The sequence below is a fragment of the Bos javanicus genome, chromosome 14, assembly GCF_032452875.1.
Source record: "Bos javanicus breed banteng chromosome 14, ARS-OSU_banteng_1.0, whole genome shotgun sequence".
Taxonomy (NCBI): domain Eukaryota; kingdom Metazoa; phylum Chordata; class Mammalia; order Artiodactyla; family Bovidae; genus Bos; species Bos javanicus.
The window spans coordinates 23,325,729-23,351,761 of NC_083881.1; the positions used below are offsets into that span (position 1 = coordinate 23,325,729).

The 26,033-nt window shown below is 45.5% G+C and overlaps 1 protein-coding gene across 4 annotated transcripts in view; it reads left to right on the forward strand.

The window, feature by feature from the left end:
- Window positions 1–26,033, forward strand: part of LYN (LYN proto-oncogene, Src family tyrosine kinase) — a 109,326-nt gene that overhangs the window by 14,545 nt on the left and 68,748 nt on the right. The window contains exon 1 of one of the 4 annotated variants that reach the window (XM_061438778.1): window positions 19,880–20,378. The exons of 2 other annotated variants lie outside the window; for them this stretch is intronic. The gene's annotated coding sequence lies outside the window, so the exon portion shown is untranslated. Of the gene's footprint in view, window positions 1–19,879; window positions 20,379–26,033 lie in introns of those variants that run through there. One more of the 4 variants, XM_061438780.1, reaches the window with a different exon arrangement.

Sequence of the window (26,033 nt, forward strand, 5' to 3'; positions counted from 1 at the left end):
GAAACAAGTTAGAAGCTTGTAAGCATGGGCTTCCCTGGTGACTCAGTAAAGAATCTGTCTGCAATGCGAGACACCTGGGTTTGATCCCTGGAAAAGGGAATGGCTACCCATTCCAATATTCTAGCCTGGAGAATCCCATGGACAAAGGAGCCTAGCAGGCTACAGTCCATTGTTTCCCAAAGAGTTGGACATAACTCAGCGACTAACACACACAAGGACAGGCCAAGTGACTTTCTTTAGGGCCTTTTAGAAAAGATGAAATGGATGGCTCTAAAATGCAATTTCTAATTTGATAGTTATATGTTATTTCTAGCCACAGACCCTCAATTCCAAATTACATAATAGGAAAGAATATTTTCAGTGGATAGTAAAGAATCTGCCTGCGATGCAGGAGACCCGGGTTCGATCCCTGGGTCTAGACGGTCCCCTGGAGAAGGAAATGACAAACCTAGCTCAAAGCAGATCCTCCTGTAACCCCCACCCCAGATCAAGAAGCAGAACGATGCACACAACCAGCATCTCCGGGTGCCTCCCCCGGTACATAATGCTTTCTCTCCTCAAAGGCATCTGCCTTCCTGCTTCAAGTTTTAGTTTAGTTTCCCATGTTGGCTTTTTCATAATAAAGTGTAAGAAGCTGAAGAGCAGCACAAAGCCATTTGGCTTGGCAGATGAACAAGTTTTCAAGCTGTGGGTTTGGCTGGCACAGGCATGACTGCAGTTCAGCAGGATAGAGGGCAGGTCCTGGTCAGGTTTTATACCCTGGATATTCAGCTGCCAAAATTCTCACACTGTGGGTTTGATCAGAGCCTTATTTAAATGCCTGTTTATCCAACCATTAGTTAGTAAAATTAGATAGCACTCACCATATATAGCTTGTTTTTCTATCCATCTCTGCATCGCTCAGTACACGTATAAATGCAAATGTGAAATTGTGGGTGTGATAAGGGTGGTTTCCAGTGACCCACAAGTAATCAAACATCCTGCTGTGCACACAGACATTTGAAAGTGCCAACTGGCTTTGTGAATTCAGTTATGAGAGTCCTCATAAAAGGGGACTCGTTTTTCTGATGTGAAGGAACATGGCACCCTGTGACTGACTGATTGTTCCGTTTCTTGTAGTTTTGACATTGATTCTGGTTGGAGGTGAGAGGGCACTGTCGTTTGACCTGCAGGATGCATTAACTCATGAAGTAATGCTTCATCTGTTCATGATTCGGAAACATTTCTCAGATGCTCCCTGGTCATGAATGTGCAGGCTTATGACTTGCCCTCCTATCCATCACCTTTCAATAGCAGAATTGTTCCATAAAGGCTCAGGAAGTTAAAATGTTTTTTAAAGTGGGCTGAATAATGTAACTTTCTATTTTGTATGAAATATGAAGAATACAGTCAGGTAGCAGAGTACAGAGGTACCCATCTTCCTGCGAAGAAGTCACAGGTGTGGTCCAGAGGTCAAGGCAGGGAATGACCCCACCCCAGGGCAGTTGCTGAGCCCAGGGTTGGACTGCCCACAGCTCCAGCCCCAGGTTCATCTTCCTCCAGCTGCATTTGCTGATGTTTGGCGTCTGCGTTTTCACCTCTGGATGATCCACAGGAATTGGAATCGGGAGGGAAGGTAGGGATGGAGGGAGAGGAGGATTAGCAAGGGGACTGGCCAGAGCAGGGCAGCTTTCCAGGGAAGAAGTGCATTCCTCAGTTGAGAATAAAAAAAAAGAAAAGATGGAAAAGCAGTTTAGCCAGCTTCCTTACCTATGGTGTGCATTGGCAATAATCTAGCAGCTTCTGAGAACTGTGTTGCTCCAGGATGACCTTGAGGATACTTGTAGTACTTATTTTCTTTTAGATCTCCTACCTAAAAAAAATAAAGGTCCTCTCCAGAAGAATCCTCAGAGATGGTACAGGGCGGTGTTATTCAACCTGGATGAAAGTTATTAAGGAGCAGACCTTGAGAAGCTGAGCTATAGATTCTAGGGGTGAACTCTGGGCATTTGCACTGCTGCTGTACAGATGTGAGAGCTGGACCATAAAGAAGGCTGAGTGCCAAAGAATTGATGCTTTCAAATTGTGTTGCTGGAGAAGACTCTAGGATAGCAAGAGATCAAACCAGTCAATCCTAAAGGAGATCAACCCTGAATATTCATTGGAAGGACTGAAGCTGAAGTTCCACTACTTTGGCCACCTGATGTGGAGAGCTGATTATTTGGAAAAGACCCTGATGCTGTGAAAGATTGAAGAGGAGAAGGGAGAGGAGAAGGGAGAAGCCTGAAGAGGAGAAGGGAGCCACAGAGGATGAGATGGTTCGATAGTATCACTGACTCAATGGACATGAGTTTGAGCAAACTCCAGGAGATGGTGAAGGACAGGGATGCCTGGCGTGCTGCAGTCCATTCGGTCACAAAGAATCAGACATGCCTTAGCAACTGAACAACTACAAAATTCTGCTGCCCACTCCCTCAACCCTGCTGCCTCAGGGAAGATGGCCCTGCTCTTAACTCCTGGGTTTCCTTTGGGCAGCAGTGTCCATGAGCCCCGGCTCCTCACCTGGAGAGCAGTTATGGCCATTGCCTCTCTCAGGCTGTCACTAACATCAAGGGAAATGGGGTCATTTGAGTCAGTGCTTCCTCTTCTTTGTGAGGGGAGGAACGTCCTGTGGGCGGGACAGACAGAGGACAGGTCACGTGACCTGGCTCCACCTTCGCAGGTGTGAGCCCTCCCTGTCAGAGGTGTCATCTCGAGCAAGTCATCTGACTTCTCCACGTCTCCCTGTGGCCCTCTGTTAGGTGACAGTTCATAACAGAAGGTCTTTTGAAGTTCAGCTGTGTTTATTTGCATGGATGTACTTGAAACATAATAGAGACCTAACAAATATTTCATATTTGCTTTTCTTTTCATTCAAGTGATCATTTTTTTTAGCCATGATAGTCTTTAGGGAGCTGATTCTGTGCAACAATATGGAAGTGACTGCAGAGATTTTGAGAGGGTTGTGGTCATCTGAACTTAGGTGCGCACTTGGACTTGAGCCCGAAGTGCATTTGGAAATGTTTGTTCAAGCTCAGAAACACCATATGTGGCTGAAAGGGAGAAAATGTTTGGATGAGCGATGGACAAAGGAGGGACCGCACCAGATGACTTACGTTTTCCATGCTGCCTGGGCTTTGTAGGGACCTAAAGGGCCTGTCTAGCTCGCAGGTCCCAAAATTCAGACTGTTACTAAAGTCTAGGTCAAGGTGAGCCACTCTGAACTTTCTTTCGGTGGAGGAGACTGATGTCCAAGGCCCAAGGAGAAAAGGAGCTGGGAGTGATTAGTTCGAGCACAGTAGTTAAATTGGCAAAATGAAAGCCGGTTTCCTTCTTAATTGGAAGAATCTTCTTTTTTCTTTCTTTCTTTTTGGCCACAGGCTTTTGGGCTTCCCTGGTGGCTTAGATGGTAAAGAATCAGCCTGCAGTGCAGGTGACGTGGGTTCAGTCCCTGGGTGGGAGAGATCTCCTGGAGAAGGGAATGGCAACCCACTTCAGTATTCTTGCCTGGAGAATCCCATGGACAGAGTAGCCTGTTGGGTAACAGTCCATGGGGTCGCAAAGAGGTGGGCATGACTGAGCAACTAACACACACTTTTGCAGGATCTTGGTTTCCTGACCAGGGCTGGAACCTGGGCCGGGGCAGTGAAAGTGCCAAGTCCTAACCACTGGACCACCAGGGATTTCCCAGAAAAATCTTACAATGATGCCAGCACTGTTATTACTTGCCTGACTTTTGTATCAGGCCATAATTACCTTTTACAGAAAATATAATAAAAAGAACAATCATGTATTGAGTGTGTGTCCTCTGTTAGATGACCATTCCTTACAAGACTTGTTATTGATATTCTTGGTATTGTTAAGGAAACCAAGGCTTAGAGATAATAAATACCTTCTCCTTGACATGTGTGCATGCTCAGTCACTCAGTCATGTCCAACTCTTTGTGACACATGGACTATAGCCCGCCAGGCTCCTCTGTCCATGGGATTCTCCAGGCAAGAGTACTGGAGTGGATTGCCATGCCCTCCTCCAGGGGCTCTGCCCGACCCAGGGATCCAACTCAGTCTTCTGTGTTTCCTACATTGGTAGGTGTGTTCCTTACCAACTGAGCCACCTGGGAAGTCCACTTTCTTCTTTGGTTACTAAGTAAATGGAATATGAGACTGCTTGACTCCCAGGCTGATGTGTTTTATTTAACTTTGAAAGGTTATTTTTTTTTTTAAAAAATCAGGTTATAAAAAAAAAAAAAGTCAGGTTATAATGTGTGGAAGGTAATATCCTGGATAGTTTATCAAGTTGACTTTATACATTAACTTGAATGCAAACAGAGGAATGCAACTCCTCCTGAGAGATCAATAATAAATACAGCTCAGGGACATTTACTGGGCACAGACTGTATGTCATCCATTATTCTAAACATTGCTAAGTTTTTATTCACTTAATCCTCACAACAACCTTATGAAATCGGTACAGTTATCATCCCCTTTTTTTTGTGGACAATTGAAGGTTAATTAACTTGCCCAGGGTCACATCTCTGTGGGGTAGAGCTCAAACTTGAATCCTGGAAATCTGACTTTTAAGGCCAACTCTACGGCTGTAGGATTCCAAGGTGCAACCTCTCTGACTTGAGGGAGAAAAAAACCCAGACACTCACAACCAGCCAAAGCGAGAGAGAGCCCTCAGTTCTGACAGTTTGGTGTCATTCTTACTATGATCACAACTTGCAAAGACAAATAAAATTGAAATATTGAAATTGAGCTGAAAATCTGAACATTAAATCAAGAGCTTAAGTGTGATTAGGATAAAGCCAGTTGATTTTATATGCATTAACTTCAGATGGTGACTCCATTTCTCTCTAGTGTCCTGGTCACCATTTGTTGGGAAAGAAACGATTTTCCTCTGCTGGCCAAGCAAAGCAAATCAGCTGTTTTGTAGCAAAGATTGAATCATGATTGGATTAGCCTTTTCTTCATAGTTCCCTCACATTTTTCTTTTGCTAAGTACTCATCTAGCTTGTGTTTTTCTTCCTAATGAAGCAATATCTTACATTATCACAACTCTTTAAAATGCAGCTACAAAGCCTTGGACTTTGAAAAGTTATTAAGATTGTAGTTAATAGATCACTAATGGCAAAGGGCTGGATAAAAGGCAAAGAATACGGATCTGGTGAGTCATACATCCATCCTTGGCTCACTACCTTCCTCTGTTTCTTGTGGCATTTGCAGGGATGAATTCAAGGTCATCTATGGTTAAGCCTCAGCTAAACGGACTTATTCCCTGGGAAGTGTGTCAACCCTCTGGACAGTGTCTCCATTCAGCACTTGGGTACCCCTTGCTTGCTGTCTCTCTATGGTTCCTCGATGGGCTGTTTCCATTTCTGAATGATTGCTCTCCAAAAAGAAATTAAAAGGAAAGTGGATGAGACTTAAACTTTCTTTAGAAGGGAAAATGTATTAGGATCCCTAGATTTCCTTTCATTCCTGGGGTGCCAGGTGATTCTTGAAGTAAAATCTCAATTTTTTCTGGTCTTGATGAAGTGTTTTGACCTTGACGTTAACATAAACATTGCTGTTTAATCTCCACATCAGTCCTTGTGTTCATTCTTGGGCCCCTACAGGATCCTATTCTGGTCTATCTTGTGGCCTGGCTGGAACCACTTCTGGGGATTTTCCAGGACCAATAGTCTCCAAACATGGTACCTGAAGGGCTGGGCATTAGCAGAGGTTGTGTGTCATCCTTGCTTTCTGTGGGCAGGAAGGTAGAGCTGGAGGAGTCTTGTGTCCATATTTTTGACGCCTATCCAGAAGCGACATGAGTCATACCCTGAAATAAACACAATTGACTGACAGTTTGGACCCGCTGCTGGTCGTGTAAGAACCTCTAGGCTGTAGAACCGCTACTCCATCCAGACCAACCACTTGCTTGAGATCTTTTGGAGGCTGGGCTGCATGCAGAGGAGAGAACTCCTTGCTGAGTAGTTCGTGCTAGTTCTTTGTCTAATTGCACTTCCTGGTTCAACCAAATGTAAACAGATGAGAAGAACCTAAGCCAGAAAGGGCATTAGGACTGTGACTTGGGTAATAAACTACCCCAGGGTCATAATGGACTCATTCCTGGATAGACATGGGATTGAGTCTAGGGTGAGAAAAGCTGAATGAGTGAGTGATGATGCGTCGTCATTTAAAAAATGTCTCACTGTGTTTATGCAAACGGTAGACCAGATGTTAGATGGAGCCCCTCTTTGACTGTTTCTTTGAAGTTTTCAAGAGAACAATTGTGAGCTTATGGGGAACAGTGAAAATTATTTGTTTTTGGCTCTGCTGGGTTTTACTTGCGGCACGGGCTTTTCTCTCTAGTTTCAACTCCTCTCTAGTTGCAGTGAGTGAGCTTCTCATTTTGGTGGCTTCCCTTGTTGCGGCTCCCAGGCTCTAGAGCGCAGGCTCAGTTGCAGTACACGAGCCTAGCTGCACTGCAGCACGTGGGATCTTCCCGGCCCAGGGATCAAACCCTTGTCCCCTGCACCGTCAGGTGGATTCTTTACCACTGAGCCACTAGGAAAGCTTCCCAATGAAATTGACTAAGGTTCCTGTATGCCAGACCCGTGAGGTAAAATCAAAAAACATGCAATAAACCCCAATAAGAGAAGAATAATGAATTGAATTACAGTTGACCCTTGAACAACATGGGTTTGAATTGCATGTGTCCACTTATACCTGGATCTCTTTCATTAGTAAATACTACAGTACTACGATCTGCCTTGGTGGAATCTGTGGATGTGGTAAACCAGAGCTGACTATAGAGGCGTCCATGGATTTTCCTCTCCAAGGGGACAGCACCCTTAGCCCCACCCTGTTCAAGGGTCAACTATGCTTCTGTTGTTTTTGACTGCCAATGTTTCGTGAAATGAACTGGTTGGTAATTTTCTGCTGTTCTAAGTTTTACATTTAAGGTCAGGAGAAAACTCATTTCCTAGGAAGCTGCTCTTTACTGTAAGTTCTATTTCTGTGTTGATAGTATAATCTGAATTCACTGGGTTTATTGAGACTTCATCATTTATAAGTGATGATTAGTTTATTGTTTGTTTATATAGAACTTAAGCTATTTTGTTGTTTATGTAGATCTTGAGGTTTGAAACTTGAAGTAGCTCTGCTTTTCATAAACATTCATTCTCTGAGCATTGATTATAAACTATAAGGTAGAAGGACTCTTGAACTAAAGGAAAATGATAGTGATAGTTTTATAGTAGATAAACCTGAGATAAGTATAAGTGAATTAATATTTTTCATAAAATATTAGTCCCAAAGCTAATACTTTGAAAATACTACCATTTTCTTATGGTTAGAGTATAACCAAATCCAGGACTAAATAACTTTCCATTTGGGGCCAAGTGGAACAAAATAAAGTTCATAGAATAAAATAAAAAGTTCACAGGTTTCTAGAATAAAAAATAAAGTCTGCAGAAGACAAATTGTGATAGTAAAGTCAATTTTGCTGCACCAGCAAATTTTTAATAGTTGGCTCCATTTATTAATCAGTGCTTTTTTTTTTCCTCTTGCTGAGCTTTTTTTTTTTTCTGATTTGAGTTCAGGTATGGGGTTAGGTTGGTTGTGGGTAAATTCCAATGTCCACTCTTGCATAACAGTATGACACTGTAATGCAATATGAGATGGTTTTTGTAGCAGCTAGCCAGCAGGACATCTGAAATTAAACCATCTATGGCCTCCCTTGGCTTCCCTGATAGCTCAGTTGGTAAAGAATCTACCTGCAGTGCAGGAGACCTGGGTTCAATTCCTGGGTCAGGAAGATTCACTGGAGAAGGGAAAGGCTACCCACTCCAGTATTCTAGCCTGGAGAATTGCATGGACTGTATAGTCCAAGGGGTCGCAAAGAGTTGGACACGACTGAGCAAGTTTCACTTTGGGCTTCCCTGATAGCTCAGTTGGTAAAGAATCTGCCTGCAATGCAGGAGACCCCGATTCGATTCCTGAGTCAGGAAGATCTGCTGAAGAAGGGATAGGCTACCCACTCCAGTATTCTTGGGCTTTCCTTGTGGTTCAACTGGTAAAGAATCCCCCTGTAATGCGGGAGACCTGGATTTCATCCCTGAATTGGGAAGATCCCCTGGAGAAGGGTATGGCTACCCAGTCCAGTATTCTGCCCTGGAGATTTTCATGGACTGTATAGTCCATGGGGTCTCAAAGAGTTGGACACAACTGAGTGACTTTCACTTTCACATAGCCCATCTGGGCTTCCCCAGTGGCTCAGCAATAAAGAATCCGCCTGTAATGCAGGAGATGTGGGTTTGATCCCTGGGTTGAGAAGATCCCTGGAGGAGGGCATGGCAACCCACTCCAGTATACTTGCATGGAGAATCCTATGGACAGAGAAGCCTATCGTTGCTAGGGTTGCAAAGAGTCAGACGTGACTGAGCAACTGAATACAACACAACAATGCATATGGCATGTCTATTACTATGATTTCAGTTCTGAAGTGGAGTTCAGTGTCTGATAAAAGGATCCCAACACCATTGGACTGTAAAGTCTTTTTCAGAGCAGATGAAGTCAAAAGTATAGGGTTTGTCTAATGGTTCTCAGCCCTGGCTGCTCACTGGAGTCAATGGGAGAGCATTTAATTCTCTCTGGGCCCAAGCTGCACCCCAGCTAATAAAAGGGGGATAGTGGAGGACCCAGGCATTGGTGCTTTTTATTATTTTTTAAAGATTTTTTGGATGTGAACCATTTTTAAGATAGTTCATTGAATTTGTTACAATATGGCTTCTGTTTTATGTTTTGGTGTTTTGGCTGAGAGGCATATGGGCTCTTAGCTCTCTGACCAGGGATTGAACCCGTGAAGACTGCACTAGAAGGTAAAGTCTTAACTACTGGGCCACCAGGAAAGTCCCCATTGGTGCTTTTTAGGACTCTCCTTGATACCCTGCTTGTGTACCAAGGTTGAACCACTTCATCAGATCCAGCCGTTGAGGATGTCGGGGCTGTTATGGATTGAAGTTCAGATCAGTGAATTTAGATGTCTTGTTAATATCTGGTCAGTTCCCACCTGAATGTCAAATGTCTTGAGAGCTGAGATGTGCGGGCTCCCTATCCCTAGAGAAGGGGCCACCACACTGAGCACCAGTTAGGAGGGTGGTGTGTCTCCTGGGTTTAGAGAGCCTGCGCCTCCAGTCTCCCCCCACATACTTCAGAAGCTTGAGGGTGGGGTGGGTTACCCTACCTGCTGGGAGAGCCTCAGCCTCCAACACAGCAAGTCCTGGTTGTGTTGTGAGGTGTGTGGGTACACAGAGCTCCTCCCACTTCCGAGCATCTCCCTTGCACTAGGGGACCACTCCCCTCTCCCCAGGACTCCAAGGTTTGAGGGTCGCTCGTGACCTCTACAGAGCAAGGCTCTGTCAAAGCGACCCATGAGTGAGAAAGGAAGTCCATATAGGAGCCAGGAAGTAGTATAATGCCGTTGTAGCTCGTTCAGAAGTTTTTGTTTTTTAACATCCAGATTGCCCTAAGTCTCAGAGATGGGGTGCTTGTTCAGGCAGAGGGCCAGGGTGGTGAGATTTACCCTGTGAGCTCTGGGCAAATTACCGCATCTCTGAGCTGCTCTCTCACCATCTGTTAGAATTTCTTATTAGGATTGGTTGTTGAAGAGTATGTGAAAATGGTTTGTTAAGAAAAGGAAAGAAAAGAAAGGAACCCCATTCAAACTCCAGCTTGGGGTGCTGGCCCTTTCATCTAGGGGGAAGGAGCAGACTGCCTGAAAGCTGTTACCCCTTTCCGGCATCATTCATGTTGGTTCCATGAGCCATTAGGGCCCATTAAAAAAATAAAACCCTGACAATCACAGCATGCTGGTGAAGGTGAGGGTGTGGGGAGACTGGAGTGGAAATGGTCCAGCCACTGCAGGAAGCCATTCAGTGGTTTATTATAAAATTCCACATACAAATGCCTCCCAGGCAAGCCTTTCTACTTCTGGGTATTTATGCAAAAGGGATGAAGACGCATGTCCACAAAAAGATGTGTACAGTGATGTATATAGCAATTCTTTAATAATATGTACATAAAACAAAAAACCCTGTACATAAAACAAATATTCATTATCAGAAGAGTGATTCAATAAAACTGGATGATGTTTTCATAAAATAGGACTACTCAAACCAAAAAAAAGACACTGCTCCAACAATGACTGGTTGAATCTCCAAAACATCATATTAAGTGAAGGACTGATAAGTCAGACAGAAAGAAATGCATACTGTCTGATCTTGTTTCTCAGAAGGTGATGAACAGTGGTCATGGGGAGGAGGTGACTTAGAAATGGACCCAAGGGTACTGAGGTTGTGTCCACAAACATGGCCTTTCTGCGTCTTGCTTTGGAAGCTGGGATTGTGGGTGGAGACATTATCAAAAAACTGATCTCACAGAGCATTTAAGATCTGTGCATTTTACTCTATAGATTTTGGGGAGATGAATAATTAAAATTTATTTTTCTTCTTTTTTTTATTGTGGTATACCTAACACAACATTTACTGTCTTAACCATTTTAATTTTTTTCAGTTAAAAAATTTCTGGGCACAACAGCTTGGCTTGCAGGGTCTTAGTTCCCTGACCAGGGATGGAACCTACTCCCTCGGCAGTAAAAGCACGGAGTCCTAACTGCTGAACCACCAGGGAAGTCCCTCTTAACCATTGTTAAGTATCCTGTGACATTAAAAACATTCACACTGTCCTGCGACCCTCATCACCATTCATCTCCAGGAGATTCTATATTTTGCCTCAGTAAGAAAAGCACACTAAAAACGCTGTCATGTGGTGAGGTCAGTTCAGCTGTAACTGAGGTGTTAGCCTCATACGTCCGGACACACAGGACCATCTGCTTCCTGCTGCTGCTACCAAGAGTGGGTGGACACTGTTCTGCTGGACACCTGTGCCCTTCACATCAGCACGGACTTGCCTGCTTCTCCACTGACCGAGAGCTCCCAAGGGTCGAGACAGTCCTGCTCATCGTCCTCCCGAGTCATCCGTGTGAGGAAGGCTCCCATGAACGTGCGCTGAACGCCTAGTGGTCCTCGTGTCAGCACGCAGCCTGGTACCTTTCCAAGGCTTTCTCAAAGAAAACAGTGCTGCATCTCTTAAATGGCTCAAGAAACCATGTGCAATTTAGAGTCTTGAACTGGGGAGCCTTTTGCACAATTTCCTGGAACCACTGCTTCTGGTTAGCATGTGCGTTCATGTCTCTGTTCCTTCTTGCTGAAGTGAACTCTCAGGCTCTCCCACCCGACATGGGGCCTTCAGCACTTCCCTTCCTCCTTGTCCTGTGGTTTCCTGGCCCGCCTTCAGGTTGCCTATCTACCCAGCCCAAAGGGCCTGGACCACTGCAAATAAGCCATTCCTCCAGCAGCTCAGAAAAGTCCAAACTAAGACCTCATGTTTTTCTTCTTCAGAAACTCCAACAATTGCCAGGAATCAGAAGGATTATAAAATAAGGGGAGGGGTCTTTGCATGCTGCAGTAGGAGGACCTGGCCGCCTTGCTTCTCAGCTGAGTCACAGATGGTCCGCTGCAGGCCCTTCTTCCTCTCCGGAGCCCCAAAGCCAGAAATAGAGTGTGTGATAAGGGCTTCCATTCCTGGACAGCTGAACAGTTTGTACCATTTCAAAACTGCATAATCCTGTTCAGACAGTTTTCAATATGTGTTCAGCATTGCCGTCCATGGTCTCAGTTGCATGCATTTTCTTCACTAGAAAATGCAACCAGCATACACTGAAAAGAGTGTTTTGCTTAAGGCTGAAGGGTTCCTACTTTCAACCTACCTTGTAATTTTCATCGTGTCTTTTCCTAGCATTCATATCAACACCTTGGACTTTTAGCATCCCACTACATTTTTAAAATTACCACTTTAAAATACAATGAAAAGCTCAAATAAGACACTGTCCCATCTATCACCTGTTGGGACTAGGACGGAGCTCCTGGTGACTCTGAACTTGGAGGGCGGGCGGTAGCACCATGCAACAGGCAGGAATGTGCATTCATTGTTTGAGAGGGAAAAGTCTGAGTTTGGGGCAGAAAAGGTAGTTTGGGGATGTCAACATATTATTATGAAAGTTGGACATGCTGCAGTGAAGACTGCTTACAATGTAAGGAAATCTCGTTTTACAGACAGGAAACTCATTCATTCATTCATCAGCAATATGTCTTAGTGGTTTAGTTTAGTTGCTGAGTTGTGTCTGACTCTTTGTGACCCCATGGACTGTAGCCCACCAGTCTCCTTTGTCCGTGGTATTTCCCAGGCAAGAATACTAGAGTGGGTTGCCATTTCCTACTGCAGGGGATCTTCCGAACCCAGGGATTGAACCAAATTCTCTCGTCTCTTGCATTGGCAGGCAGGTTCTTTACCACTAGTACCATCTGGGAAGCCCTAGAGAGGGTTGCCAGATTTAACGAATACAAATAGAGAATGCCCAGGTTACACTTGAATTTCAGGCGTGCAATGAATGAATTTTTAGTATATCTCATGCAATGTTTGGGACGCACTTATACTAAACAATGATTGGCTGTTTTGTGAAATGCTGATGTTGCTGGGTGTCCTGCATTTTCTCTGGCAGTGGGAGGCTGTGGGGCTGGAGCCAGGAGGTCAGACTGAGAATGGGCAGTGGATGTCCATGGGGAGGCCTTGCTGATGAGCTGGATCTGGGGAGTGAGACAGAGGAGTACAAGATGACTTCCGGGTCTCCAACCTCAGCACCTAGGAGGCCCTTAACTGAGCTGGAGAAGCTGGGGCGGGAAGTGTGTGTGTTGTGATGCTGACAAGCCTTGTTTAAGGGAGTGTAAACAGGAAGACATAGACATTTCATGAATTGTCCCCTGCTTCTCCGTACAGGCCCACCCCTCCAACTGTCTCCCCTTCCTCCTCCCCCCCCGCCCCCCATCTTGTGTTCTCTGCTCCAAAGGAATAGAGAAAAGCAGTTCAGGACACAGGTGACTGGGGCGAGCTATTTTCTAAATAAACATTTAGATCCCCTGGAGAAGGGAATGGCAACCCACTCCAGTATTCTTGCCTGGAGAATCCCATGGACCAAGGAGCCTGGTGGGCTATAGTCCTTGGGGTCACAAAGAGTCAGACATGACTGAGCAACTAATATTTGCATGCTTTCAAGCTGCTACTAAGGGAAATGGTGGGAAAACAGAAATGTGCTTCCTAGGGACTGGGCTACAGAATATTTCTATTAATAGTTCCTTGTGTAACATTTCTGTGCGCCTCTTTTGCAATGTGTCTTTAAGGATCCATCGATAGGCATAATGAAACGGGACAAACAGGGCAGTTTTGCAATGAAGTGGTTATGTGGACAACCAGGGACAGGCAAAATAAGCTGGGTGCAGAAGTGTCTTAGTCCAGCTTTTATAAAATCCAACATTTCAGTTATACCAGACATTACAACTGTAATATCTAACATTACAATTGGGCTTCACAGCTGGCTCCGTGGTAAAGAATCCACCTGTCAGTGCAAGAGACGTGGGTTTGATTCCTGGGTTGGGAGAGTCCCTTGGAGGAAGAAATGTCAATCTACTCCAGCATTCTTGCCGGGACAGTGGAGCCTGGTGGGCTACAGTCCATGGGGTCACAAAAGAGTCAGACTCGACTTGGCAACTAAACAAACACTACAACTAAGTGCATGGCTACACTGAAGTATTTTCTGAAATTTTATCCCAAATAAGAATTTTAGCCCTCTCATTTCTATTTTTATGAAGAAAAAACAAGTGTATACAAGCACAGTTGTGATATTGCATTTCCTGATTAAAAAGATACATCTTTAAAAAAAAATTGGACTACAAATATTAAGATTTCTTTCAAAGTGGTCCTTGTAAAGTTCATTCTCCTTGACTTTATTTTTATGTAGGGTGAAGCCACTTGATTAAGTAAATATTTTGATTACAGAGGGTTTGGATGTAAAATGGCCCCTTATCCCGAGAATGTTTTGGAAAAGTGAAAACTGGACATATGCCATGACTCTGACTTTTTCTCCACCCCTTCTACTTAAATCTTTTAGTAAAACAATTTTACCAGAAATTCCATATGAACAGTCAATAAGGCTTATTACTGTTGCTCTATTTCCAAAGTTGCTCGGCTTCCAGTGGCAGACAGAATGTCCCCTAAGTCAAACCTGGAGAATCACCTGTAATGTGTGTTATGAATGCTCACTTGCTTCACGTGGATTTGAATTCAGGGGTCTGCCTAGGGCAGGGTCCAAGAATCTGTATTTTTAACAAATACGCCAGCCATTTTCGCAGGCTGGCAAATCTGGAAAACACTGGCTTGAGTGAAATAATTAAAATATAGTCATTGAGGACTTCCCTGGTGGCTTAGTGGTAAAAAAAATCCACCTGTCAGTGCAGGAGACAAGAGTTCCATCCTTGGTCTGGGAAGATCCCACATGAAGAACCTAACCCGAGCGCAACTAACCAGTGAGCCAAGCCTGTGCTCCTCAAGAAGAAAAGCCATCACGATGAGAAGCCCAGGCACCGTTACAGAGTCGCCCCTGCTCGCCGCAACTAGAGAAAGCCCTCACGCAGCAGCAGAGACCCAGCACAGTTAATAAATAAATAAATAATTAAAAAAATAAAATACAGTCGTTGCATTCCAACTGTCTTGAAGGTGTGAGTGAAAGAGCCTTTTGAGAGATTGAAGGAGAAATAATGGCACGTAAGTGGTTTCATGTGTTACACAGTTCATCAGAGTTTGGTCTGCCAATGGGCTTGAAAGCATCCTGGGCACTGACGGTGCTGTGTGTTCAAGACATGAGCCAGGAGGGACGGTCAGTTCTGCCCGGTAGCTCCGGACAGCTTTGCACACAGGACGAGGCATTTGAAATGGTTCATTTGAAACCAGAAGGAGGAGGTTGCTTATGGGCTGGTGGGGTAGAGAGGGGGAGGGTCATTATTCTAGGAAGGAGCAGGTGTGATGGTTAGAGGAGAATGGGGCCCTCAGGTGTGGGGTTCCCATGGAGCTGGTCCTTAGGGTGGGTGGGGTGAGGTGAGCGGCTTGTGGAACCAGGAATGTAGGCTGCTGTGAAGGGAGAGTCTTGCCAAGCTCTGTTGTGTGAGGAACAAGGAAATGGCAGAGAGCTGCAGTTGTTTTTGGAAAGAGAACTGGAAGAGCACTGTGTGGCATGGCGGATGGGCTGGGGGTGGGGGTAGAGGGGAAACAAGAGGGCTGAAAGCCAGGGTGGAGAGTTTCAAACTCAGCTCTGGTGGGAGTGTGAGGCACAGAGAGCACAGTGAGGCCCCGGGAGGCCAGCCCTCTGCTCCCTAGATGCATCTGAAGTATTAACATGAAACCTGCTGGGATGACCCCATACCTCAGAGAGCAAATATTCCCTTCAAGTCAGAGTAGAGAAGAAAAAGCCAAAATGTTCCCGTCTCCACGTGTGAGAGGCTTTGGTCCCTTGGGTCTCAGGGTGGTAGGGGCCCTGCAGGTGGGTTGGCACAACCAGCAGCCTTGACTTGGGCGCTGCTTGGACCAGCTGAGGCGTCCAGGCACCAGCCCAAGCCCTGGGGTGTCTTCCAGATTCTGCAGGGAACCGACACATCTGCGTCTCCGTGTGAGCTGTGTTCCTCGTCCCTCCTCTCCACCCGTCTCACTCTCCTTTCTAGATGTGAGAAAACACTATCTCAGAACAAAAGCCGGTAGATTCACCTACTTGGTGAAGGGAGAAAGACCAAGGAAAATGCTGTTTTTTTCACTCCCCAACCTTGTTCATTGTGTTTGTAACGTGGGAACCCAGTTTGAAACAAATGTGGAGAAGGTGAACAATGACAGTGGGCTGGTGTCGGGGGAATCCTGGGCTGCCAGACTAGGAAGGGGCTTCAACCCTCTGTTGCCTGAGGTTTCCCCTGCTTAGAATTAGGAGAAGTGAATGACATCCATGTAGACGGGGAGTTCAGATGGGTGTGTGTGTGCGCTCAGTCGATAAGTTGTGTCCTACTCTTTGCAACTCCATGGACGATAGCCCGCCTGCCAGGCTCCTCTGTCCTTGGGGATTTCCCAGGCAAGAATACTGGAGTGGGTTTCCATTCCCTTCTTCAGAGGATTTTCCCAACCCAGGGATTGAACCTGTGTCTCCTGCACTGGCAGATGGATTCTTTACCACTGTGCCACCTGGGAAGCCAGATGGTTTTGTTAATTAAATGTAAAAGATCCATTTTATAATAACACACATTAACGCGGGGTTGATGACTGAGGCTGTGCTTTGCCTTGAAGCCTCCTCATCTGTTATCTGCTCTTCTTTTTGAAAGTTGTCTTCTCATTTCAGTTTCCATTGCACTGCATTGCAGTGGTCCAAGATCTCTGAATTCTAGAACTGGCTGCTGCCTGCTTTCCACTGCAGCCCTTACTGTCCTTTGCCCCATCTTCTATGATTTTGCTCTGCAGTTCTGGACATGGGCTGGTTAGAAACACCAACCCCCTCCCCTGGACTTTGTCAGATTACTAGGGGTGATTTTGAAAGGTTTATGCCTTATTTCCAGACCTGATGCCACTCTGGGAGGGTGTGTGTGCAGGGTACAGATCTCAGAGCAGTGGAGATGGTTCCACTGGAACACGGGTTCTAGGTGGGTGTCCTGCCTTTGATGCTGATCCCTGAGCACCAGATGTGAAGGAAAGTGTAAACCCCTCATCATGTCCTGCATGTCACGATGCCCCACCCCTGAGGGACAAGCACACACTGACCTAGAGATGTGGGGATGGTAACACTGTGTGTGTGTGTATGTGTGTGCGCGTGCTGTGCTTGTCAGTCACTCAGTTGTGTCTGACTCTTTGCGACCCCATGGACTACAGCCCCCCAGGATCCTCTGTCCATGGGGATTCTCCAGGCAAGAATACTGGAGTGGGTTGCTATGCCCTCCTCCAGGGGATCTTTCCAACCCAGGGATCCAGCTTAGGTTTCCTGCATTGCAGACGGATTCTTTACTGTCTGAGCCCCCAAGGGAAGCCCGTGTGTGTGTGTGTGTGTGTGTGTGTGTGTGTGTGTGTACAGACAGAAAAATAAAAGACCAGGTTTCTGTTCATTTGGAATGATGACGGGCTTCCCAGATGACTCAGTGGTAAAGAACCCGCCTGTCAATGCAGGAAAACAGGTGTGATCCCTGGGTGGGAAAGATCCCCCGGAGGAGGAAATGACAGCCCACTCCAGTATTCTTGACGGGATAATTCCATAGAGAGAGGAGCCTGGTAGGCTACAGTCCGTGGGGTCGCAAAGGGGCAGCCATGACTGAAGTGACTGACCATGCTGAGATCAGCAAGAGTCATTCTTTTGCAATTGCTCTTTAAACATTTTTATACACTGGATACGCTAATGATATTGTGTCAAACTTGTTGAGAAAGTGGAGGAGGGGGAGCTGTTGACATGAACTGAAGAAAGAAGGGGAGGCCCATGTCTGGAAGGCGTCTGCAGCTCCTGCGTCTCTTACGGTAGATTCAACAAGTCACAGTGACCCCAGGTGCATAGAATTTGAGCTGGAAAAGATGGACATTTTGTTTGACCCACGAGTACTGTGAATGAGGAGACAGTGGCTGTCTAAACCAGGTAAAGGAATAGTGCATCCGGGATCCTCAGTGGTAGTCGCTGTACTCAGTTCCCCCCAGATTCCGATTGGAATTTGTCAGCTACGGCTCCACAAATAAGATGAGTCTAAACTAGATAACCTGTGGCATTAGTAGGTCTTTGGGTTCCCATGGAAACCTGCTCTGGCCACAGTGTAAGCAGAAAGGAGGAAATTTTGGAAGGAAGCTGAGGTCTTACACAAAACTGCCCTGAGGCGAAGGAAGGGCTGAGTAAGCGAGTCTGCGGTGCTAGGGACAAGGCATCTCGAGACCTCCCACTTTGGATGCTGGGGAGCCCAGCCCTCTGACTCAGTGGTTCTGTTCCCTTTCATGGGGTCCTCGCCATGAACATGTTCTCACCCAGACATTGCTCACCAACCGTCCCATCCCTCACCTCCTGTTACCCTGCTCTTTCTGCATCACACTCACCACCACCTAAAAGTCTTAGAGTTGGAGACTCCCCTGGCGGTCCAGTAGTTAAGATTCCGCCATCCAATGCAAGGGGTTCGGGTTCTACCCCAGGTGGGATAAGTAAGATCCCGCATGCCTTGGGGCCAGAAAACTAAAATATGAAACAGAAGCAATATTGTAACAAATTCAATAAAGACTTCAAAAATGGTATGCATCTAGAAAATCTTTTTAAAAAAGGAATGATTAAAAAGTTTTAGAGTTACTTGTTCACCTGTGGAGATTGAAAAATACTGACACCCAGGCCTGACCCTCAGAGAGCCTGGTCTGGCGTAGAACCGGAGCATGTGTTTTCCCTAAAAGCCCCATGATCTTCAATGCTTAGCTCAGGTTAAGAATCAAGGCCTAAGTGGCCCTTACACATAACACTACTGTGTGTAAAATAAATAACAAGAACCTGCTGTTCAGCACAGGGAACCCCACTGAGTGCTCTGTGCTGACAGAGTGAGGATATGTGCATACGTATGGCTGAGTCACTTTGCTGTACAACAGAAACTAACATTGTAAAGCAACTAAACTCCAAAAATAATAAAAGAATTGTGGCCTAATAAACACATTGGTAGAGCAAACACAGGATGTACTGCTGTTACCAGCATGGCTGAAAATATGTTTAAAAGAATTGAGTGACACTGTGAGGGAGAGGGGTAGTTTGGGATGGACATGTACAGCTGAGTATATTTAAAATGGATAACCAACAAGGACCTACCATACAGCACAAGGAACTCTGCTCAGTGTTATGTGGCAGAGTGGATGGGAGGGGAGTTTGGGGGAGAGTGGATACATTATATGTATGGCTGAGTCCCTTCACTGTCCACTCCGAGTCTACGACAGTATTGTTAATCAGCTATACTCCGAGGGTTCAGGATGGGGAACACATGTATACCTGTGGCGGATTCATTTCGATATTTGGCAAAACCAATACAATATTGTAAAGTTTAAAAATAAAATAAAATTAAAAAAAAATAAAAATTGTAAAAAAAAAAAAGTTTCTTTTAAACAAAAGAATTGAGTGACTCATGTAGAAAGGATTCTTTGGGAAGAATCAGGCCGTTGTGAGTAAGCACACATAAGTGATGTTGACGAGAGCCCTCCCAAAGCAGGTGCCCTGGGGGAAGGGGGCGGTGGCCCCAGTTTCCCAGTAAGTCCACGGAGGATGGGGGAAGTAAATGACTTGCCCAAGGTCGACCCGTAGCTCAACAGTCATACATTCCACCTTCGTCTACACTTCTCTGATCCTGAGTGACACCCTCTTCTCCGTGGTTCCCTCTTGGGGCCACATGGGGGCTGGGGGTGAAGCCCCCTACTCCCTTGCCTAGAGGTTAAAACCAGGGGAGCTGATGGCACAAGGAAGGATTGTTGAAGGTTTGGCTGTGTTACTAAGGGAGGGCACATTTTTAGCAAAAACCATAGGCGAGAAGGAGAACCTCAATTTCAGCAAGAAAAGCAGAAGTTGCTGGGCGGTCAGGGCTAATGAACGGAAATGTGAGGGATCTAAGTGTGAGAGTCTGAACCTAAAAGCAGTTTGGTTAAAAGCAGGGAAAGAAACAGAGGCAGGGAGAAAAGAAAGAATAGGTTTTGTCTCTTTAGGGAATTGAGATGTAATTCAGTGGTTGCACTTTTAGCGTTTTGGTGAGAGGGGCAAACAGAAATATGAATGATCTGTAAATGTTGTACTTTTCATCCAAATAGTGGCATGAAAGAGTCTTCCCCTGGGAGAACAGAAAGCCCCTCTGTGTCAGGATGGTTTGGAAACGGATTGCTTTTTACCAGGAGGGATGGACCATGGGACTGCGGGTTCTTACAGAAAAAAAATCTGTAATCCTTTTGGGTTTAACCATTAGGCAAATTGAGCTTCCTGGTTTCAGAAAGAGAAAACACCCAAAAGAGAAAAACCCAGGCCCGTGGGAACAAGAAACTTCCTCCTCCTGGGGCTGCTTGAAAGGCCTGCTGTGCCCGTCTGAGTCTCCAGCTCAGCGTGAGGCTGGCTGGAGGGCTTCCCGGAGGTGGAGGGGTGATGGGCAGAGAACGGCCGCGTTGAAAAGGAACTCTGGACATGGTAGCTGAGGCTGCAGGCTTGGGCCTTGGGGTCTGAAGCACCGAAGCTGCCTTTTCGTTCGATGTAAACCTGGGGAGTGAAGGACCCGGGGACTGAATTGTGTCCCCGCTGTTTGCCCCTTAGTTCTCTGGGTCCTTCAGCCAACCTGGAGGCCAAAAATAGAATTCTTCAGGTTTTTACTCTTTTGGTGACAAATCAGAGGAGAGACCCAAAGCCAGTTGAAACAGAAAGACCTGTAAGTACAGAGCGCTTTTGTCTGCCAGATGGGTGAGTAGGGGCTGTAAGACAGTGAGAGGCTTGAGCAGTTCAGTGAGGGGAACCCCGTGTGAGTGGGGAGGGCTCTGTAATCTGGCCCGCTTCCATCTCAGGGAAGGGAACTAAAGTCTGGGATGGGGCTGAGTGTGGGGTGCCTTAGAGGCCTGTCTGTGGTGCTGTGCAAACTGTAACACTTTAGTTGGTGAAACCCACACTTGTAAAGACTCCCTAGTGATTTTTATTTAGCAGTTTTGTTTGTGCCAAAGGTCCCATGAGCCTTTCTTCTCTATAATCTGGCTCTCCCTGTTTGGGGGGATGGGGAGAGAAAATGGGAAGTCATGCATTGTTCACTGTTTTGAAGTAGAGGGATTAACATATGCTCTTGTGTTTAATCCTCACAATAACCCTTGAAGGAGTAGTGTTATCTGCTTGGTACAGACGAGTAGGATGAAGTTCAATTAAGTAACTGGCTGGCGTTTGTTTGGCTCTCAGGAAATACAGGAGTCAGGTTGGACCCAAATTTCCTCATCCTAAAGCTCTTGGCACCTTCATTTGGGAGAAATGACTGAGTTGAGATTTCAGCCCAGATTGTTTGAATGGTCACAGACTGACTAGGTGGCTGCCATGGTCTAGATTTGTCTGAAACAAAAATGATTTGGGGAACTAACATTTGTTGATCATCTATTATAAACCAGATAGATTGTAGCTAATAAAAAGAATGGGATCTACCTACAGAATTGCTTCTGACTGCAAACTACTGTATCAGTTCAGTTCAGTTGATCAGTTGTGTCTAACTCTTTGCGACCCAATGGACTGCAGCACACCAGGCCTCGACTCAAACTCACGTCTATTGAGTCGGTGATGCCATCCAACCATCTCATCCTCTGTCGTCCCCTTCTCCTCCCACCTTCAATCTTTCGCAGCATAGTCCATGGGATTTCTAAGTTCAACTTCAATTCAAAGGAGGTGTTTTGCTGTGTCATGGTGACGGGGTCAGGGGACTGTGTATGTCTCAATGGTGGAAGCAGGGTGGTGTACAAGGAGGCTGATCAGATAGTATGTCAAGGAGTATACAGTCTCCATGGAGGAGAGAGATGCATACACATTAACAGCAGCTGATGCAGGAGTTACAGACACACATAAAACAGGACCGTTGGTGGTGTCCTGGGGCTTGTGGCTACATCCCAAATTGATGATGGATAGAAGTGGTCAGGGAGAGAAGGATGTAGGCAAGACGCGGTCTGAATTAGGCTTTGGAGAATCAGTGGGATTGGCCTACATGGGGAGGCAGAATGGTGTTACCATGTCAATAAATGCAAGTTTCTGTCCTTGTCACACTGAGCAGCAAGAGAGACTGGAGCCAGGCTGTGAGGAGCTGTGTGGGCCAAGCTGAACACTGGCAGTTTTCTCCTGTTGATAGTACTAGAGATGTTGGTAGCAGAATTTGAGATGATGGTATAGTAGTAATAATGGTGTCTTAACACTTCCTGAGTGTTTATTCTACTGTGTCCTCCGTGCCATGATGAATATGTATGAGCATTTTCAAGTGCCAAGCTCTGTTCTCCAGACGGGCAGTCCAACGGGGTACAGACCTGACAAAAATCCCTGCTCTCACGGGGCTTGCCGTTCATCGAGGAGGGACAAAGCAAATGCTAAAATAAATCCTATAAGCTAAATTCATGTGATCATGCCATGGAGAAATGTGAATACAGAGTGGTGGGCAGGGAGTGGGTGAATGAGAGCACATCTCAGTTTTGAAGTTTGCCTCTGAATAAAGGTAGAATTCATTCATTTAATCAGGTGAAGAGTAGAAGGTGGGTCTGATGGATCCTGAATGTAAATGAAAAGATGAGATGATTAATTCACAGATTTGAGCCCAGAGTCGGGAAAAGCCTGATGCCACAGATACTGGCCAGGAGGCAACCACACTACCCAGAATAGTCACATCTAAAGTGGACCTTTTAGTCATTAATATCATGTAAGGGTTAGTAGGGGCTAACCTACTAACTAGTAGGGGCTAGTGACTCAGTGGATAAAGAATCCGCTTGCAATAAGACTCAGAGGAGACGCAGGTTCAATCTCTGGCTCGGGAAGATTCCCCGGAGAAAGAAATGGCAACCCACTCCAGTATTCTTGCCTGGAGAATCCCATGGACAGAGGCGTCCGGCAGCCGCCGAGTGGGTTCGCAAAGAGTGAGCCACAACTGAGCAACTGAGCATGCGCACAGGGTTTAGTAGAGAAAGAAGACTAACGTAGGGGAAAACCGTCAGAATGACGCTCTTGGCCTTGTCGGTGCCTTTCCCTAAGCCTCCAGCGAGGTTACACAGAAAGTGACGAGGGCCCAGTGGAGAATAAAATGGGACTGCAAGATGACAGAGGTTTTGATCCTGGGTGACGAGGATGGTGGGGGAAAATGAGAAATTTGCCCTACGAATAATGGAAATTCAACAGAATAGCCATCATGCTGTTTAACTTATTTAGAATTTTCTGTAAGTGACCAGGGGGCACCCGGCCCAGCATCAGTACTCCCTGAGAATCAGTGGTTTCTGCTTAGAGCACAGTGGGCAGCCTGGAAGGTGACGGGGTGGGTTTCCAGCGCCAACGCACCAGCCCCCCTCCCCCCACGTGCACCTGCCGGGGCCCCACCCTCCACGCTCTTTCAGCCTGGCTGCTTCAGCTGACAGCACCCACCTGCTGCATCTTCCCCCTCCTGCTGCTGCTCTCTGTGTAAACTTACAGATTCACAGGTCCCCAACCCCCTTGGTTCACAGCCCCTTGAGAACCTCTGAGACCCCCTGAGGGTCTCAGTAAGTTTTTCACAGCGATCCTAGAGCAGAAGCACCAGAGTCCCATTCCCTAGGGAGTCAGATGCAAACCACTTCATATGCATTCGTTATCACAACTCAGTACCATTTAAAAAAGTAATAATGGTGCTAGCGGTAAAGAACCTGCCTTCCAATGCAGGAGACATAAGAGATGCAGGTTTGATCCCTGGGTCAGGAAGATCCCCTGGAGGAAGGCGTGGCAACCCACTCCGGTATTCTTGCCTAGAGAATCCCATGGGCAGAGAAACCTGGCGGGCTTCCATGGGGTCACAAAGAGTCACTACTGAGTGACTAACACTTAGCCAGTTAACAATGTCCTGATGGTTTCAGGTGGGCAGCAAAGGGACTCAGCCATATATGTGTATCCAGTCTCCCCAGCTCACCTCCCCATCCAGGTTGCCGCATGATATTGAGCAGAGTTCCTGTACTGTACCGGTCCTGGTTGGTTATCCATTTTAAATAAAAAGATCATACTTCTATGAAAGTAAAGCAGTGTCCCTTGTTATAGACATTTTGGCAGTGGAGAGGGAGAAAAATAAAAAAATGACCATAGAAGTGTGAAAATTTTTTATTTTAATTTTGATTTAAACAAAAATTTTTCTAAAGTTTATTGTATTAATAATAACCAAGTGTTTTCCCCTTGTAATTTTAAAACCCATCACATATAATAATGCTGTACTGATTCGCTCCCCATCCTGTTCTGATTTCATTTGATTTGAATAGTCCTTTCCGGACTTGTTCCTACGTATGTCATCATAATGTGGATTCAGTTTTAATCTTGCCTTGTTAGAATGTTACATTATAAACATTGTTTTATTCAGTCACAGAGTTCTTTTAGCCATTCTTAAAAATGGATGCTTGTCACTTTCAAGGAGATGTTGTTGTTGTTCAGTTGCTCAGTTGTGTCCCACTCTTTGCATGGGACACCCCATGGACTGTAGCACACCAGCCTTCCCTGTCCTTCACCATCTCCCAGAGTTTGCTTAGACTCATGTCCATTGAGTCAGCGATGCCATCCAACCATCTCATCCTCGGTCATCCCCTTCTCCTCCTGCCTTCAATCTTCCCCAGTGTCAGAGTCTTCTCAAATGAGTCTGTTCTTTGAATCAGGTGGCCAAAGTATTGGAGTTTCAGCTTTAGCATCAGCCCTTCCAATGACTCTTCAGGACTGATTTCCTTTAGGATGGACTGGTTGGATCTCCTTGGTCCAAGGGACTCTCAAGGGTCTTCTCCAGCACTTCAGTTTAAAAGCATTAATTCTTTGGCACTTAGGCTTCTTTATGGTCCAACTCACATCATTCAAGGAGATACTTGCACATAATTTAAAAACCAAAACAACTGAAACACTTTGAAACATCAGATGCTCACTCCTCCTTCCTAGCATCCATCATCCAGTTTTACTCACCAGATCCAACCACTTTCTTTTCCTCAATTCCAATAGCTTTACACCATGGTGGAGTCTCTTGAATGCTACCATATAGTTTAGGTATCTGCTACCAACCTAGACAGCGTATTAAAAAGCAGAGACATTATTTTGTCAACAAAGGTCTGTGTAGTCAAGGCTATGGTTTTTCCAGTGGTCATGCATGGATGTGAGAGTTGCACTATAAAGAAAGCTGAGTGCCGAAGAATTGATCTTTTTGAACTGTGGTGTTGGAGAAGACTCTTGAGAGCCCTTGGACTGCAAGAAGATCTAACCAGTCCATCCTAAAGGAGATCAGTCCTGGATGTTCATTGGAAGGACTGTTGTTGAAGCTGAAACTCCAATACTTTGGCCAGCTGATGCGAAGGGCTGACTCATTGGAAGAGACTCTGATGCTGGGAAAGATTGAGGGCAGGAGGAGAAGGGGACGACAGAGGGTAAGATGGTTGGATGGCATTACCGACTCAATGGACATGGGTTTGGGTGGACTCCGGGAGTTGGTGATGGACAGGGTGGCCTGGTGTGCTGCAGTTCATGGGGTCACAAAGAGTAGGACATGATTGAGCAACTGAACTGAACTGAACCATTCTATTTTTACTTAATCAACTTACTGAACTGTTGGTTGACAGCAGTGGTTCTTCAGGATTGCTAATTTCTGATAAAATCCTGTTCATTATGCAAATATGTGTGTGTACTCAGGGCTGCCTCATCTGATAGTCTCTGTCTTTTTGTTTTTATGTCTAATTTAGTTGTATCTTTCATCGATTATAGATGGCTACAGGTGTTTCATTAGGAATATGACTTTAATAAACATTAGTAAACTTCTACCTCTTATCAGTTATTTTTCCAAGCTAACATTGTAGAAGTTTGAGGATTCAGTTAAGAGGATTTAACACAATTCTATTGTATTTTACATAATGATGATTAAGGCAGAGCAGCCTGCCCTTGATCATTGGGATCTTTGCAAAGACTATTGGGTGCTAGGAAGGGACACGCTAGTAGCTGTGGACAGCTTTTCTCAGCAGAAATAGTTTAAGGTAATACAGTCGTTTCAAAATTGAGGATACATTTTTCTGAAATATCAACTCAGAAGTATGTGGCTCCATGCCCATTCTGTCACAAATTTTAATCTACTTAATTTTTAAAAAATTAATGCCTTATTTTTCGGAGTAGCTTCAGGTTTCCAGAAACATTGAGTGGAAAGTACAGAGGGTTTTCCATGTAGTGCTCACCACCTTCTCGGTTTCCCCTAATTATTAACATCTTGCATAGTGTGGTGCATTTATTACAATGGGTGTACCAGTATTAATATTAATACATTGTGATGCATGCAGATCCACTGTTTTCATTGGGCTCACTCTTGGGGCTGTACTTTTTGTGGGTCTGA